Source organism: Canis lupus, chromosome 28 (genome assembly GCF_003254725.2).
Source record: "Canis lupus dingo isolate Sandy chromosome 28, ASM325472v2, whole genome shotgun sequence".
Lineage (NCBI taxonomy): Eukaryota > Metazoa > Chordata > Mammalia > Carnivora > Canidae > Canis > Canis lupus.
This window is the reverse complement of record NC_064270.1, coordinates 22,224,184-22,241,601: the sequence shown is the minus strand read 5'-3', so window position 1 is coordinate 22,241,601 and position 17,418 is coordinate 22,224,184. Positions and strand designations below refer to the sequence as shown.

The window sequence follows — 17,418 nt, the reverse complement described above, 5'->3', positions numbered from 1 at the left end:
TGTACCCAGGAGCAACAGTAGTTGCTAGAAACTGGAAAGGGGCAAATAACTGTGAGTGGGAGTAATCTGGGAAGGCTTCCTGTGGAGGTGAGCTCACTCAGGACTTGAAGAACAGGTTAAACAGATAAACAGAAATACCAGCTATGCTAGGGGAACTTTGTGAAGGAAGGCAGAAAGACTCTGGGAATGCTGGGACTAGGAAGGAGCCTTGCTCTGGCAGGAATTCTGCAATGTTTGTTGCAGGCACACGTAAAGTTGAAGGGATTTATTAATATAAGATCTATAGAGCTTTTCTTGTCAATGAAGGTTTTAGGATGTGAATTGGTAGCCTTTTTTATGAAGAAGGTGCCAAGCAAACAAAAACCAAGGGGACAGTTGAGAGGGTGTCATGACTTTGTGCACAGGGTCACACACAAAATCCACACAGACCTAAAAAGACCGTTAGCCAGTGCCTGGGTCAGATGAGGAGACTGGCCTAAGAGGGATCATCCACTTAGCTGATGGTGGCTTCTGAAAACCTTCATTCTCTACACCATCCTGCCAGGACATCCTCTCCTTGTTTGAAAGGAGGATGGTCAAACAGAAGAACAAAGGGGCAAGTCCTCACGATTCCTACAGATCCCTGTGACTGCATTCTAAAACACCTCAGTGGCTTCCCCTTACTCTAGAAAAACCACAAAGGCCCGAAACCCCGGCTTCAATGCTCTCTGCAGCCCATCAAGCCCGGCTCTGCGCTCCGGCCACCCTGGCATTCCTTTAGCTAGCCCTGGAAACTTCCCCACATGCTCTACCAACTGCCTGGAAAGCTTCTCCCATTCCCTGGCTTACTCTTCTTTACCCTTCAAATCTCATCTTGTATCCCTTCTTCAGGAAAGTCTCCCCTTACATACCACTCTTTTTCTGAATTCAGATCCAACTTCAATGTCATATGTTTTCTTGGAACCCTGCTTCTTTCCTCTTTAACATTTATCTCTATTATAACTACACCACCTCATCTTGGTGTTTGCTTGGTTAATAGCTGCACTTGAGAAAAAGCCACATCTCTTTCTGCTTACTACCGTATCTCACTGTTTTGCACAGTGCCTGGCACATGGATGAATGGATGAATGAATGAATGAATGGCCACAGAGAATCTAGCAGTTAGCAAGATCTGGTCCTCTGACCCCTGGTAAGATAACCCACCAATTCTGCTCCCAGGTGTATACCTGGCAGAAACATGCACATATGTTCTCCAAAAGACATGTATAAAAATGTTCATGACAGCATTATTTGTAATAGGAAGGAGAACAGCCTAAACATCCATGAAGAGTAAAACAGATAAGTAGACTGTGGTATGGTCATTTGATGGAATACTATACAGCAGTGAAAAAGACAAAGTGCCATTACTTGCTACCATGTTGATAAATCACACAAACCTAAAACTGAGCAAAAAAAAAGTCAGGCACAAAAGAGAACATAATGTATAATAATTATGTGAAATTCAAAATCAGGCAAACTAAACTAGGGTCAGAATGGTCAAAGTTATAATCACCTTTGGAGGGGGAGTAATGACTTGAATAGGACAAAGAGGCTCATAGGGTGTTGGTAATCCTGTTTCCTGATCTGAGTATAGATTTTTAGGGATATGTTCACTGTATGAAAATTCATTGAATGTTCACTATTTCTGTAGTAAGTTCTACTTTATATTATATTTATGTTATACATATATATGTTTGCTAATGTTATACTTTAGCAAAAAAACTTACAGGAAAAAAGGAAAGACAATTCCTTCATTAAATGGTGCTGGATCTCAATGGGCCAACGGGAAGCTGGTGTGCCAAGAACACATGGGCCACTAGCAACCACTATGTCCCTCTCTTTTCTTGCTCTCCCAAGAAACACAAAGCAGAAACAGGATTATTGTTGAATGACCTAATCCAAAAATGTGTGAAATTTAATGCAAAAAGTAGAACAAAACACTTTGTTCTATACAGCTGTAAATGTGTTGACAAACACATAGAGCGTGTGTTTGGGAAGAATATAAGTAAGGGAATTCAATGCAGACTGGGTGTATTTCATGCAAACCACTTTGTAGAGAAATAAGCCTGTGACTGGGAGTGTAATTTGGGAATGTAGACTTGATCTCTTGAATTGTTGTAAAAACTGCATTATGATTTTCTTGGTTTAAGCAACTTCTTCCCAAACCCTCTGGTTGCAAAGAAGTTGTGACTTTGTAATCCTAAATGCATACTCTTTAGTATTTGCTGCCAAAAGATTGAGTTTCACCCTCTCCAGAGCTGAAAGTGTGAACGTTTTGGGCAAATGCATTTGTGCTCTCCAAGACAGACCAGCTGGCACAGGGAAGGTTCAGGTTTGCCCACTGCCCCGTTAATCAGCTGTCAGGGAAAAGGGTGGGGAATAGTGTTTCTTCGTAGCTGGGATATTATGATTTATAATACATGTATACTTGGTGTTAACCAAGTTTCTAGTGCAGAGCTCCTAAAAACCTTGGAATTACCTCTAATGAGAGTGATGAAAGTGTCTTTTGTTATACTGATAAGTTGCCGTTCAGTGGACACCTAAGGATGGAGACTGGTAGCTAGGAGGACCAACCAGGTGATTGGAGGGTTCAGACTCAATGGCCAGTGATTTAATCAATCATGCCTATGTAATGAAGCCTCCAGAAAAATCCAAAAAGACAGGGTTTAGAGGCTTCTAGGTTGGTGAACACGTGGAGAATCAGAGTGGTACACTTGAAGAGGATATGGGAGCTCCTCACCCCTTCCCTATACCTTACTCTATGTCTCTTCCATCTGGTTGTTCCTGAGTTATACCTTTTTGTAATAAACTAGTAATCTACAAAGTATAGTGTTTTTTTTTTTTGGAGTTCTGTGAGCCACTCTGGCAAATTTTTTTTTAAGTTTAGTTTTTTTTAAGATTTTATTTATTTATTCATGAGAGACCTAGAGAGAGAGGCAGAGACATAGACAGAGAGAGAAGCAGGCTCCTCACAGGGAGCCCGACATGGGATTCGATCCCCGGACCGGGATCACGCCCTGAGCTGAAGGCAGACACTCAACTGCTGAGCCACTCAGGCATCCCCCACTCTAGCAAATTAATTGAACTCAAGAACAGGCCACTGGAACTTCTGATCTATAGTGGGCTGGTTGGAAGTACAGGTAGGGATGTTTGGGTGGTGCAGTCAGTTGAGTGTCCAACTCTTGATTTTAGCTCAGATCATGATCTCAGGATCATGGGATCAGGCTCCTCATTGGGCTCCAAGCTCAGTGTGGAGTCTGCTTGAGATTCTCTTTCTCCTTCTGCTCCTCCCCCCACTCATGCATTCTCTCTCTCTCAAATAAAACATTTGTAAAAAGAAGAAGTAGTACAGGTAACACCCTGAGCTTGCAACTGGCATCAGAAGTGGGGGCAAAGGGGAGCAGTACCTAGTACCAGGTAGATTAGTGTCAGAATTGAGCTGAATTATAGGACATTCAGCTGGTGCTAGAAAACCACATACACATTGTGCAGAACCTTTAATAGTCTAAGCTTGTTAAATTCTTAATACAGGATCCATGCCAAAAGTTTAGTATCTTGGCCTTTCACTCCTTGGGCTGAATGCTCAAGCTATGAAATTGGCAAACCTAGGCAAATATCTCAAACTCCAACTAAGATGCATGTTAATTAGTAACTTTGCTTACATACTTTTTATACATGGGGCAGTGTCCTGGGTTCTACAGGTGGTAGCAGAAGGTTAACTAGAAGGCATCAACTCTGGAGACAATGGCTGACTGGTGGGGCAGACATGTACTCTCATATCCTGGCTGGTTATTTTTATCACAATAAAAATGCATACACCTTAAAAAATTTTAAAAAAATTAAAAAAAAAAAAAGATGCATACACCTTTGACCAGTAATCCTACTTAGAGAAACTGGATCCTTCCAATGGACTCATACATTCTAACACCATTTGGGGCTTGTGGTTTGCTTTTCTCTTTTTATTTTTTAAAAAGATTTATTTATTTGTTTGTTTATTTGAGAGAGAGAGAGCAAGCATGAGTAGGGAGAGGGGTTGGGGAAGAGGGAGAGAGAGAATCCCAAGCAGATTCCCCACTGAGCAGAGAGTCCCACATGGGGCTCCAACTCCTGACTCCGAGATCATGACTTGAGCCAAAATCAAGAGTTAGACACTTAACCCACTGAACCGTCCTGGAGCCCCTGTGGGGTTTTTTTTTCTTTTCTTTTCTTTTCTTTCTTTTTTATTTTGTTTAAGATTTTATTCATTTATTTATAAGAGATACAGAGAGAGAAGCAGAGACACAGGCAGAGGAAGAAGCAGGTTCCCCACGGGGAGCCCAATGCGGGACTCAATCCTGGGACCCCAGGATCACGCCCTGAGCTGAAAGCAGACGCTCAATCACTGAGCCACCCAGGAGTCCCGGTTTTTTTCATTTTAACACATGCAAAAATGCACGTGCAAGGATGCTACTGCAGCACTGTTAGTGAAGCAAAACAGTGGAAACAACTCAGATTTAATGGGACTATGCAAATGAAGTACAGTATTTCGTACAGTGGAATTCTATTCTACTAGGACAAAAGGACAAGGGTTTTGTCTGTTTGTTTGTTTGTTTGTTTGTTTGTTTTGACAAGGGGGTTTGTATGGGCTGACAGGCAGCAATGTTTTCAGAGACAACAGTGTTACAAAAAAGTTAAATATGGTGGCTAACTACTGTACATATATGTTACTTTTTGCATAAAAAAGCTATATACATAGATACATGTTTATATAAATGGAGAATATCTCTGGAAAGAAATCCAAGAAACTGAAGAGGGGAAACAGGAGAAGTGAAGTGAGTGTGAGGAAGAAAGAAGATTTACTGATGATTATAGATACCTTTGCATCATTGGCGTTTTTATCATATGCATGCACTTTTTCAAACAAGTAATTTCACTTTGTTTTATTTGCTGGAAAAATATACATCTAGAACACAGAAACTTAATTTGTCCTCAGGTTGCTATGAGCCAAATAACAGCATATACTTTGAGGAAACATCAAAACAAAGGCTGGGGCCAACCAACATTATTTGGATTATCTGAGTGTGCCTCCAAGAGCAAGTCAGCTCTGAGCAGGGGCTGGAGACTGTCCTTCCCCCGAAAAAACTATAATAAATCTATGAGATGTTTTATATCTTTGGTCACCTGTGACCAGGTGAGCCCGGCCCACTTTCCCACCTGGCCTCAGGTATCTTGATGTTATTATTACATTAATTAAATACACATTTCTCTAGGGACTAGTTAATATCACTCCTTTAAAGCCAGATGGGCTCTGTTTAAAAATCCAGGCTCTGCCATTTATTCACCATGTGTCATTAAGCAGATGGCCCTCTGTTTCCCCATCTGTAAGGTGCAGAGAAAAATACTTTCTTGTGTGAAGGTTAAAGAAGGCAAGTGAACTTGCTGAGCCCGGTGCCCTGAAAACTGGGACAAAGCTAGAGCTCAGGGAATGGGAGGAAGTAATCATTATCACATTTCTCCATCTTGTCTCACTGAACCAGCTGCTCCTGAGGACAACGAGGGTTAACATGGAAGTGTGCCTGGCTTCCAACACTTTTCCATTTGGGTTTCCAGTGGAGTCTGGACGTTATCACAGGGGCTGCAGAAGTGGTGGGGAGTACCATTGGCCTCCAGGTCTTACCAAGGAGCCCCTGAAGAAGCTGAGCAGTCAGTTCTAATGCTTAGCTTCAGAGAGAGAGAAGGGACAATGCCCAGCCATGGATGTGCCTCAAGAGCCACCTGACTCCAGTCCAAAGCCCAAAGGGCAGACAGCCAGGTGGGGATTTCCCCCATTATAGTGGCTAAGCTGGGCTGAGTAAGGGCCACTGTGGCGATGATGTTAATGATGCAGCTACCCGAGAGGTGTGCCAGGGACACACATAAACTCACCTCACCCTCTCAGCAACCCTATCTTACAAATGAGAAAATATCTACCATTGATATTAAGATTAAAATTACTCATCTCAGTGGGTTGGAGTCTAGGTCTAAGTATTCTCTTAAAATGAGAATATGAGGGAATCTTAACATACAGGATCCATGCCAAAAGTTTAACATCTTAGCTTACAGGATAAAATGAGTTCACCCACAGGATTTAACAAGGTAGACTATAACACTGAATTTGATGCAGAGACAAATCCAGTTTTAATGGAGGACAGAGGGAATCATTTCCAATGATATGTGTAGTTCAAACCATACTCAAAACTATACCTGAAAGTAACTGAGTTCTAAAAGTTAAATGGGTATAGCTCCTGGAGCCAATTTCCACATTTCATTTCCACAGCGAAGGCAAGATTTCTGAGCCTGATTTTCCTTGTTCTTAGTTCCTCTCCAGTCCTCTTTCTTCTTGCATAACCTCACCAGCCTTTTGTCCAACATCTTGAGTGGATCAGCATCAAAGGAAGCTCAAATCAATCTCTCCAAGGACACAAATGAGACCCCCTTATCATACTCTATGACATTACAAGAAAACAAATCAATCAAGAAGATATTTTTGAATTAGTATGCTTCTTTCAAGATTTTGCCCAAAGATCAATAATTCATGATGGAATTCAAACCTTCAGTGAATGATGAAAATTAGCTCCTCCAATCATTATATGGTTTCACTCATACGAGGAATATAAAAAAGAGTGAAAGGGATTATAGGGGAAAGGAGAAAAAAATGAGTGGGAAAAATCCGAGAGGGTGACAAAATATGAGAGACCCCTAAGTCTGGGAAATGAATAAGGGGTAGTGGAAGGGGAGGTGGGCGGGGGGATGGGGTCACTGGGTGACGGGCACTGAGGGAAGCACTTGACAGGATGAGCACTGGGTGTTATACTATATGTTGGCAAATTGAACTCCAATTAAAAAAATAAATATTAAAAAAAGAAGAAAACAGAAAAGAAAATCAGCTCCTCATCCAATGGATGGGAAGAAGGGTTGATTTCATTTTATGAAAAAAAGGGAAGGAATGAATCTAGCAAGTGTGGTTTAAAGATATTCCCAGGTACACTGAAAAGACAAGAAAAGGGCAGGTTACACATCAGAGCCACACAAATTGATTAGCTGAAGTTCTGTAAGAGTCCCTTCTCTTGAGAAAGCACTCCGTAAGAGGAAACCAAATTGCTGGGGATAAATACGTCCAGTGCCTCGCTTAAGAAGTGATCATCTTTAAAGTGTGAGTGAAAGTGCTGAGTGAGCAGTTCTCGGGCATTCTGCAAAGTCACAGGCACCAGGTCAAAGGCAGGAGGAGAGTGCTGAGTCACAAAAGTATGGGAAACATGTGGTTCCAGCGAAGTCAGTATTTCTCAGGCTAAACAGAAACCACCAACAAGATCCCCAGGGAATGTGAAAGGGTCTGCACCTCTGATCTGCCATGATCTTAATCGAAATGCATATACCAAGGAGCTAGCCCTGCATGGGCAACTCTATCCATAGTAATCACAAATCATGGTCTCTGCCTCCTCTGTGTCCCCAGAGATTATTTATCCAGAGCGCAGCCTCCTCTAAAAGACACCCGCCTGGGTAGGCATTAGGAAGCCACATGGACAATCCCCTCAGCCATGCACCTGGCTCTGGGCCTCATGGTTCTGTTTCATAGTTCTGCTAATCCCTACACAAGAACCATCCCTAGCAATGACCCAAGGGAGGGGAAGGGCCACTGATCTGCTGTAAATAAATACTGGGGAGGGACAGGGGTGTTCAAGTCCCAGATTGGGAGCAGAGATTACTTAAATAAAGTTAAAAAATATTATGACTTCAAGTGAGTAGTCCAGAACTCCATCTCCCCAAAGAGCATTGTTTGTCAATGTTATAGACATCATTTCAGGCCTCGCCAACTTCCCTTTTACTGTATTTTTAAGTGGCAATGACATGGACAAGAGGGGAAGGAGTGAAGAATCTTGACAGAAGCAGGATGTCCAGCAGGGATCCTGGCACCTGTAAGAATTGATTCCATAAGGAAAAGTCCTGACATAAAGGTGGTTTCCTGCTGAGTCACCCTGATGATAACAGAGGTGACTGAGATGGACCTTTACTGATTTCAGACCAGATACTGCTGTCTGGGAAAGTTTCTCAGGGCTTCCTGGGGTCTGTTATGGGAAACCAGGTATAAGGGAGGGGGTGCTGATGGTTCCAGAGGTCAACATAATAAGAAATTTCCAGCAAGGTCTTCAAGACTCTTAGAAGACTGAGTTCTCTCGCTCTTGACACCATCTCAATATTTTCTGGGCAAGAAAAAGAGCAAGCCTCCCTGAGGACCTTCTGTTCTAGAATCCAAATATGGGGTTTCAGTGTCAGTGATTACACACAGCCCAGAAAGCCCCTGTACCCCAAGATGAAAAAACTGGATTTGGGGAAAGAAAATAAATTTAATTTAATAAATAAATAAGAGGATGATTTCAGAACCTACCAAAGAATGAACCTCCTGTGGGCACAGAGGAACGAACTGCACATGCCCTTCAAAACCTGGGTTTACCTTTGTCAGAATTTCCGGGATTCTGAAGTCAGGATTTCCGGGCAAGTGATATGCTTATATCTGATGGAGAAATGAAAGCTTCCCTCAATTCTTTAAACAAATCTGAGGAGAATAGGAGAAGAGGTCCTGTCAGCAGCAGAAATAATTCTCAGAGGGGCACCTGGCTGGCTCAGTTGGTGGAACATGAGACTCTTGATCTTGGGGTTCCAAGTTAGAGCCCCACATTAAGTGTAGAGACTACTTTAAAATCAGAGTTTTTAAAAATTAAAAAAAAAAAATTCTCGTAGAAGACAGTGCAAAAGAACCTGGAGAGAAACACACCTAGCAACGAAAGGAAGGTTGTGGAAAGTCAACAATCACTTCTGAAACAGAAGTGGCAGGGAAGACCAGATGGAAGAATGGGGAAATGTGGAAACAACCACCATTAAATAGATAAGCCAACAAAACTGCAACATAGAAATATTTTTTTAGGGCACCTGGGTGGCTCAGTGATTGGGCGTCTACCCTTGGCCCAGGTAGTGATCCCCGGGTCCTGGGATTGAAGCCTGCTTCTCCCTCGGCCTATGTCTCTGCCTCTCTCTGTCTCTCATGAATAAATAAATAAAATCTTAAAAAAAAAAAAAAAAAGAATTTTTTTCAAGTACGTGACCGTGCACATGTGGAGTTGGATCCATCTTCATGTGAGATTAAAAGGCGTCTAATGCCAAGTATAAAGGGAGAGAATTCTGAAAGGCCAGATTTATACCTTGAATCTTACTACAATGGCACACTGAGAAAACAACAACCAAAACAAACAAACAAAAAAACCCTATATTCTGCAAATTCAGTAGAAGAGAACATTCTCCTGAGTGTAAAACTCATGAGAATTCCTGCCTAAGTCCAAACTCCAAGGAATGCAATTGGGGTGCACAAAGAAAGATGGCTTTTGCCTTTGGAAGCCACTCTGTCATTAGGACTTCTATCTTCATTAGCACATTCACAGAAAAGTCTAAGGGGAACTAGCCTCCTTAACAAAACGAGGATGAAATTGTCTTCCAAGTTTAGAAGATAAAGAGCTGTTGAATACTTAAGAATCCAGATAAAAATGGCGGCACATGCAGACAATAACAGAATTATGACTAAAGCAGACTCGAAGATTCAGTGAACAAGGGTGGACTCCTGGATTTTTCAGAAGCATACCGGGCATGGCAGAGGAAATCTGTGACCTGTGGTATAAGCATAAGACAATCCGGAGGGAACATCACTTCTCTCAGTGAAATCACAAACATTTCTACCTCCCCTCACCTACCTCATCCTTTTCTGGTTAACCAAGGAATCAAATGAGTTACTACTCCATTCTTTTTTTTGTTTTGTTTTTAAGATTTTATTTATTTCTCTTGAGAGACATGAGAGAGAGTCAGAGACACAGGCAGAGGGAGAAGCAGGCTCCCCGTGGGGAGCCTGATGCAGGACTTGATCCTGGAACCCGGGGTCACAAACTGAGCCAAAGGCAGATGCTCAACCACTGAGCCACCCAGGCACCCCAACCCCCTTCCATTCTTTCAAGGAAAGGACTAAAGCAGGGAAATAAGTAGCTTCTTTGCTTGCCTATTTTTCTGTTTGAGTTTGAGGGCAGGTATGGGGGAGGCAAGAGGGAAGGAGAAAGGAGGAAGGGACCTGGTTTGTTTTCCAAGTATAACAATCAGCTCCTGAATTTGAGAGCTGGTTTCAGAGTAACTAAAGTAATGATGACCTTTCACACCACGAAAGGGTAAAATAGAGCAGTCTCACACCTTAAATGTACCTTAGTCATCGAATGAAACACTGGAACACTTATCAGAAACAGCTCAGGACAAAGCATAGAAGTAACTCTGCTAGAGAAGAGATCTAACTGGTTTCTAACTGGAACATCTGGGGGACTGGTGATGTGCATGCTCTCAGCAGGAAGGGGGAGGGGACCTGGCCCCTCAAATAGAGTGTGGGGAGGGCCAAAGAAATGGAAAAGGATGCCTCCCTTCTATCCTCCTGTTTCCCTGTATGCTGGTTTCTCACAAATGACTTTGCCCTGCCTTTGTTGTTTCACTGGGAAGAGGAAGCAGAAACTGAGCTTGTGGTCCCAGCTCAGGACCCTGAGAAGCCTTGAAGAGGGAGCACTCCTCCCACCCGGATAAGCTTCAGAGAAGAGCTGATGTTGACATGGCCTGAGAGGTGACTGTGGGCCAGGCACTCTGCCCATTTCACAGATGAAGTTCCTAGCATCTTAAGTTACTTAAAGGTCACAGAGGTAACAGCACAGCCAGAAGGAGATCCCAACCTGTCAGAATCCAAAGTCCATGCAACACTGCCTCCCTCTTCCAGGTTCGAGAAGGAAGGCTGAGTCCAGAGCGGCATTCACTGCCGCCAGAGGACTTGCAAAAGGCCTGAGGGTGATTGGAGTTAGACACCAAGTGAAAGGGTAGAGGTGGGGAGGATTCCCAACCAGGACTAACGAGGTTAAAACAGGGGGACTCAATGTGGATGTTCTGAAATCTATGCCACAGAGGCTTTGCCTGGGCACTGCTAGGTTAATACACAATCAAGAGCAGGCAAGTCCTAGGAAACCATGTCAAATGTGTGACAAGCAACAAGCTGCTGTCTTCCATCCAGGGAGCTACTCCCCCTAGTCAGCATGCAGAGCTAAGTAAGAGCCAGCACAGACAAGCATCTGGCACTTGGAATTAGTCTTGAAAAGGAAAGGATAGGACACTAATGTTCCCCACTAGCCTGCATGGATGGGGTGCAGGTGGGTACAGCCTGAGCTGTGCACACCAGTGGCCGTAGGCAGCCAGTGCACAAGGCCAGTGTTCTCCAAAGTGAGAGTCAGCTGGGAATCAACCCTTGGAGCCTCAGAGAGATCCCACATGGCTTTTATGACTGTATAGACTGTGGCAGCATCATGCTGGGTCTATAAGATAAGATCCCAGCTTCTGCCCTCATGGGGCTCAATGCCTCACAGAAGGGATAGATATTAATTAAACTGTCAAAGAAATGAGAAACTGTGACTTGATAAATGCTTCAAAGGAAAGAATAAGATGTGTGTGTGGGGAGGGGGGGTAAGGCTCTACTGGGGTCAGGGAGGAGCCATGAAGGAGGTGCGGGCTTTCCTAGGTAAGAGAGGCTTTGGACGGGCAAAGAGGAGAGGCCCAGGTGCCAGGAGTTGAAGGTAGATAACTTTTTGGCAATTATCTAAGAAGGATTAATGACTGCCACAAACTACCTTCTCTGTATTCAAGAAATCTCATTCCGAGTTTCTCCACACCCGGCAAGATCCTTGACAAGTCATTGCTCGCACTGCAGCAGTAATAGTAACAATGAGCTAGTATTTGTATTAATATTCCACATCAGCCACCAGTATTATGAGGTTGCTCTTCACATGCTTGATCTCATGTGATCCAACATGACAGAGCAATCCTATGGGACAGGGGAGCAATGGCAGGATCTTCCCAAGATCATGCAACTTGGGTGTCACAGGGACTGGATCTGCACCTGGGTCCATCTGGTTCAAGACTGGGTACAGAACGGCATGGCTCAGGATCAGCAGAAGGAGGTGAAAAGATACCCATGACTGCTGTCTTTATCCATATGGTCAGTCCTGAGTCCTCGTGACTCGAGGAGCCTTCTACAATGGCACTGCCTCCCCTGTAAAATTGGGCTGATGACATCTGCCTACCCACCTCATCAGGTGTTGTGAGGCTCAAACAAGCACACTCAAGCCTGCCAGGTTTAAAGCACTGCATGAGTAAGAGGCACTATCCTTTGGCAAAAATATGTCCCAACACTAACTTCAAACAAGGTTTCAAGACTACAGATGTAATTAAAGAGAAGGGAGAAAGAAAAAAAATCCACAAAAGAAGCCACTTTCCCTCACCTTGACCCTGGGGCATAAAAAATGAGAGCTAACAGAAATCCCCTGAAGTCTCTCACATACCAACCACCATCCTAGGTAGTCAAAAATTGACTTTATCCAAGAAAGGTGTGGCTTTTTCCTTGCCCTTGGCTCCAGGAGGTGATTTTTTAAACCCTTAGATTGTCCTGCCTGACAGGTGTCTGTTTACCTAGTGGTGTTAGGTCAGACCAGATGGTCTACCAATGTGGTTTATGGTGGGGGCTCTGGGCCACATGGCGTCAGCTAAACCTCCAAAAGAGCCAGAGACCGAGGTCAGCCAGGCAGGCACTGACTCACATGTACATGACTGAGCCCCAGGAAAAACTCTGGACACCAAGGTTCAGGGCAGCTTCCCCAGTGGGTGATACTCCATGTGTACTGTCACTTATCATTGGAGGAAAAAAGGAATGTTTTGCCTAATTCCACTGGGAGAAGATAATGAGCAGCTCCACAGGTGGAACCTTCCTAGACTCTGGCCTGCATCCCTCTTCTTTGGGCTTATTTTAATCTATATCCTTTCACTATAACTCTGATTATAACAGCTTCCAGGAAGTTCTACAAGTCTAATGAATTATCATACCTGAGTGTAGTCTCAGAAATTGCACCTGAATCTGCAACTTGCATCAGAAGTGAGGGTGATCTTGGGGACCCTTGAACTTCATAGTCCTTCTACATTGTCATTTAATCCCAAGGAAATAAATGTTCCATTCCCACCTCACAGACAAGGAGATTGAGAAGCTTACAGAGGCCATCGCTTGCCTATGGGCCTGTACCCAGCAGGTGGGGACCCGAGGGTTAATCAGCAGGCTGCAGCATTGGTAAGACTCTCACCTGGGCACACAGTGTCCTGCCACCATCTGCCAGACCACATCTCAGGCTACCCTGGGTGTTGGAGACAGTGAATAGAGGGCCTGGCTCAATGCTGGTGCAGTGAACAGCAGTTCATGCCATGAAAGGATAAGGGGAGATCTTAGAAAGTGCTTTAGCAGGAAAAAAAGGGGGGAAAAAAAAAGTACTCTGCTGTATAGATGCTGAGTGGTACTGCAACCCTACCATTCCAGCTCTGAGTCAGGCCACCTAGGACAGAGATACCACAGCAGCCCTGAAACCTAAGCCCCAGCCCTTTCATGGTCAGAGACACACCAGCCCTCGGGAGCAGGAGCCTGGGCAGCGGTGATGCAATGCCTCCCAGGACAGGACATTCCACCAAGAGGCCGGCCAGTCGAGGGGCTACGTCAGGAGTGTGCAGAAAGAAGACTCAGGCAGGAGGGGCAGAGGGGGCAGCCAATGGCACATCTGCCCCCAGGCGGGGATGGTGTCTGTCTGCCACGACACCTCTGCCTGCCAGCACAGGGAGGGGCAGGAAGGAGGCTGCACACACAGCAGATTTTCCCCCCCTTCCCCAGCTCAGAGAGCAAGCTGTGCCTGTCAATCCTGCCTCCGCGTCTCGGGAAACCTGGCAGGGCCACTACCCTCAGCCTCTGACACACACACCACCCCAGTTATGTGCCATAAAATTCATTTTACAAGAGTGGCAGATTTAACACTGCCCCCCCCCCCAAACAGCTCTGTGAGCTCTGCAGCCCCCAAACTACACAGCCAAGAAGATGTCATACTTAAAACCCAGATTGCTGTGCCTTGTTTGTATACTGGGGAGGAAAATAAGTCTACTCCTTTTTTTTTTTTTTAAGATTTTTTATTTATTCATGAGAGACACAGAGAGAGAGAGGCAGAGACGTAGGCAGAGGGAGAAGCAGGTTCCATGCAGGGAGCCTGATGTGGGACTCGATCCCAGGACTCCAGGATTACGCCCTGGGCTGAAGGCAGGCGCTTAACTCCTGAGCCACCCGGACGTCCCAGTAAGTCTACTCCTGTGCCATTGTTTCCTATTTTATTTTATGCATGTATACAAGAACAGAAGAAAAATCCTGTCCATCAGATTATTTTGCTTTTGTTTTATCCTTGGGGTTCAAGAATCTAAATAATACCTCATCATAAGGGACGTTTAGCAAAGGAGAAAGGAGAAGAGTTTTTAACATAGAAATAAATAGCTGAGGAATAGTATTCTTAATAAGGTGAATTACCATCTGGGATTTCAAAAACACCCTTCAAGCCCTGAAACAGTCCTATTAACCTATAGCCCTGCAGGGGTCCATGGATGGGTTTCCGGATGCCCATAAAAACCATGAAATTGAAACTGTTTGCAAAATCATGTGCTCAAGAATAATTTTTCTTTTTATTTTTAAATTGTATTCATTTATTCATGAGAGACACAGAGAGAGAGAGAGGCAGAGACACAGGCAGAGGGAGAAGCAGGCTCCATGCAGGGAGCCCAATGTGGGACTCGATCCCCCGGGTCTCCAGGATCACACCCTGGGCCGAAGGCAGTGCTAAACTGCTGAGCCACCCGGGCTGCCCCTCAAGAATAATTTTTCTAAGGTGAAAGTCCAAAGCTTTCATCAGCTCATTAAAGGGATCTCTGGCCCCAAAATGTTAGAGCGACTAGCACATTCTTGGTCTCAGTTGCTCTCAAGACATCTCTGTGAATTAAACAGGGGAAGAAAGATCATCCTGCTCCAAGAAAGGGTGCTGACTGCCCGAGTTCACAGGGTGTGCCTGTCACTTCATTAGCAACGCTAGTAAATGCTAACCACAGCCCACCCTGCAAAAATGCCATGGTCCTCAGGTGTTCCTCCAACCCAAAGACTTAAAACTTCTTGAGTAACAGACTGAACCACATTCCCTGAACACCCAGCAGGTGCTAGGTGTGGGATCAGGGTCCGAGGGGTCATGTTCCTGGAAGGAAAGGCCTGCATGCCTATAGTAAACCAGGCGTACCCACCATAGGTGCTTGATAAATGCTTTTCGGTGATAATGGTGATCCTGTCTTCCTTGCCTGCTGGGAGGATTATTCTCACTCCTCAGATGATTCACACGCAGCAAAAATATCTGTGTTGGCTACAAAGAAAGAATGTATCCTCTCTAGGTCTCCCAGTGCCAGACCACCAGCAGGGCAACAATATGACCCAGAATACAGATGGCTACAGGGACGTTACAAGGCATTTCATGGCAGCTATTCGGGAAGAACGCTGGACAGTCTGAATAACCGACCCCCTCTCTCCACTTGCAACTCTAAGCGAGTCAATGATCCCATGACTCAGTGATCTTTCCTCTGCTCCTGAAACAGAACTGGGGAAATCCTGATTAAGCTCTCTTGCAGAGCTGCCAGTAAAAAAGATGAAGCCTCGGGAGACACCTGTGAGCATCGAGGTTGCTCATGCAAGAATGGGGAAGCACTGCTGATGGGATGTACCCACTGGGGTATGAAAACCTTCTGGAATGAGACAGTGGTGATGGGTGTATAACTCTGTGAATATACAAAAAAAAAAAAATCACTGAATGGCACACATTAAAAGGGCGAATCTCGTGAGATGCGACTTAAATCTCTCAACAGATCTGCTCTCGACCACAGTGTACCCATCTCCTAGCTCACAGGGTTGCTGGGAAGATTATGCCAGTCTGCAGTGAGCAGTCCCTACACCCCAGCCCTAGGGCTCCAGGAATCAACACCTAAATTACTCTGTGCTCCAGGGTTCCTGGGGAAGCAGAGGGCAGGATACAAATGGACAACAGTGACGGATTTCCAGGCAGGATCTGAGGCTCGAGATGGTGGAGGAAAAAAAAGACTCTGTACCTTTATAGGTAATGTTTTAATATTTTAAAGTAGAATGTATTCCTATGTTGTATAATTAAAATTGAATTTTGGAGGGCACCTGGCCGGCTCAGTGGGTGCAGCATGTGACTCTTGGTCTCAGGGTTGTGAGGTCAAGCCCCACACTGGGCATATAGCTGACTTTTAAAAAAATAATTTTTAAGATGCCTATGGTTATGCTTGAAATAAATCTTTCTATTGATCATTTCAAGTCGTCTGGCCTAACAACCATATTTGAACACTGAGAGTAACTAAAGGCTAGGAAGTTCTATAGAGGGAATGGTGTCATCAAAAGTCTTTTTTTAAAGACTTTTATTTTTATTTATTCATGAGAGACACAGAGAGAGAGGCAGAGACATAAGCAGGGGGAGAAGCAGGCTCCCTGTGGGATCCTGATGCAGGGATCCATCCAGGACCCCAGGATCACGACCTGAGCCGAAGGCAGACACTCAGCCACTGAGCCACCCAGGTGCCCCAAGACACAGTCATTTCTAATACAATTAGCTTCATGGCTCCAAATTACAAAATACAGCCCCTACTCTTCCTCCCCAAAATTAACCAAAGGTAGAGAAAAGGCAGCAATCAGAGCTGGGGGGGGGCGGGAGCAGGTGCCCAGTGCAGGGACAGAGGCAAAGCTTGACCCCCCATGTTCCTCATTCCAACACCCGAGGTCTCAGAGATGCATCCACCACCCCTCCCCAGGCTGCTCTGGGTGCTGTGCTCTTAGTGCTTGAGCTGTAAGTGAAGTGGGGAGGACAGCTCTGTAATAAATCCCCTTAAACTGCTCATCACACCTATTTTTAGGCTTCATTTTATAGCTTGGTGAAATGAGAAGGTGCGGGAGATCCAACTACACCACTACATTAAGATGTTTCCTGAGAACTAGGGAGATGCTTTCACAAGCAAAACCAGAGTCGGAAGCCACAGGTTGTTTTTGAAGATGACACCAATTAGGGAAGCCGCCGAAGTGCCGGTTGATCTGCCCTCTGGTCATGTGAAAGGCAGGGTCTGTGCCCAGTGATTTACTGTGGGGATGACATTGCCTGGAGGGACCCAAACACACAGCAAACACTGACCTCTCCTGTCCTGGGAGAGCCTGCAGGAGACCTCGGGGAAACGGCGCCAGGCTGCCCACCCTGAGCTGATGAGAGAAGGTAGCCAGGGTTCCCCTGGCAGACCCGGGCCTCTGTAGAAACAGTCCAGGTTCCACGTTCCCACGTTCCCACGTTCCCACAACTACCAGGTGAGGGACTCAGGCCCATGGGCCATCATGCGAGGTGCCGGAGATTCGGTCAGCAGGAAACCAGTTTCTCT

At 45.0% G+C, this 17,418-nt stretch overlaps 1 protein-coding gene and 1 long non-coding RNA gene across 4 annotated transcripts in view; one reads left to right on the top strand and one right to left on the bottom strand.

The window, feature by feature from the left end:
- Window positions 1-17,418, bottom strand: part of RBM20 (RNA binding motif protein 20) — a 190,732-nt gene that overhangs the window by 101,083 nt on the left and 72,231 nt on the right. The gene's annotated exons all lie outside the window — the stretch shown is intronic.
- On the top strand, window positions 13,757-16,315 carry LOC118352676 (uncharacterized). Its single transcript, XR_004810203.2, has 2 exons — window positions 13,757-14,251; window positions 15,379-16,315. It is a non-coding gene; the product is annotated as an uncharacterized LOC118352676 (long non-coding RNA).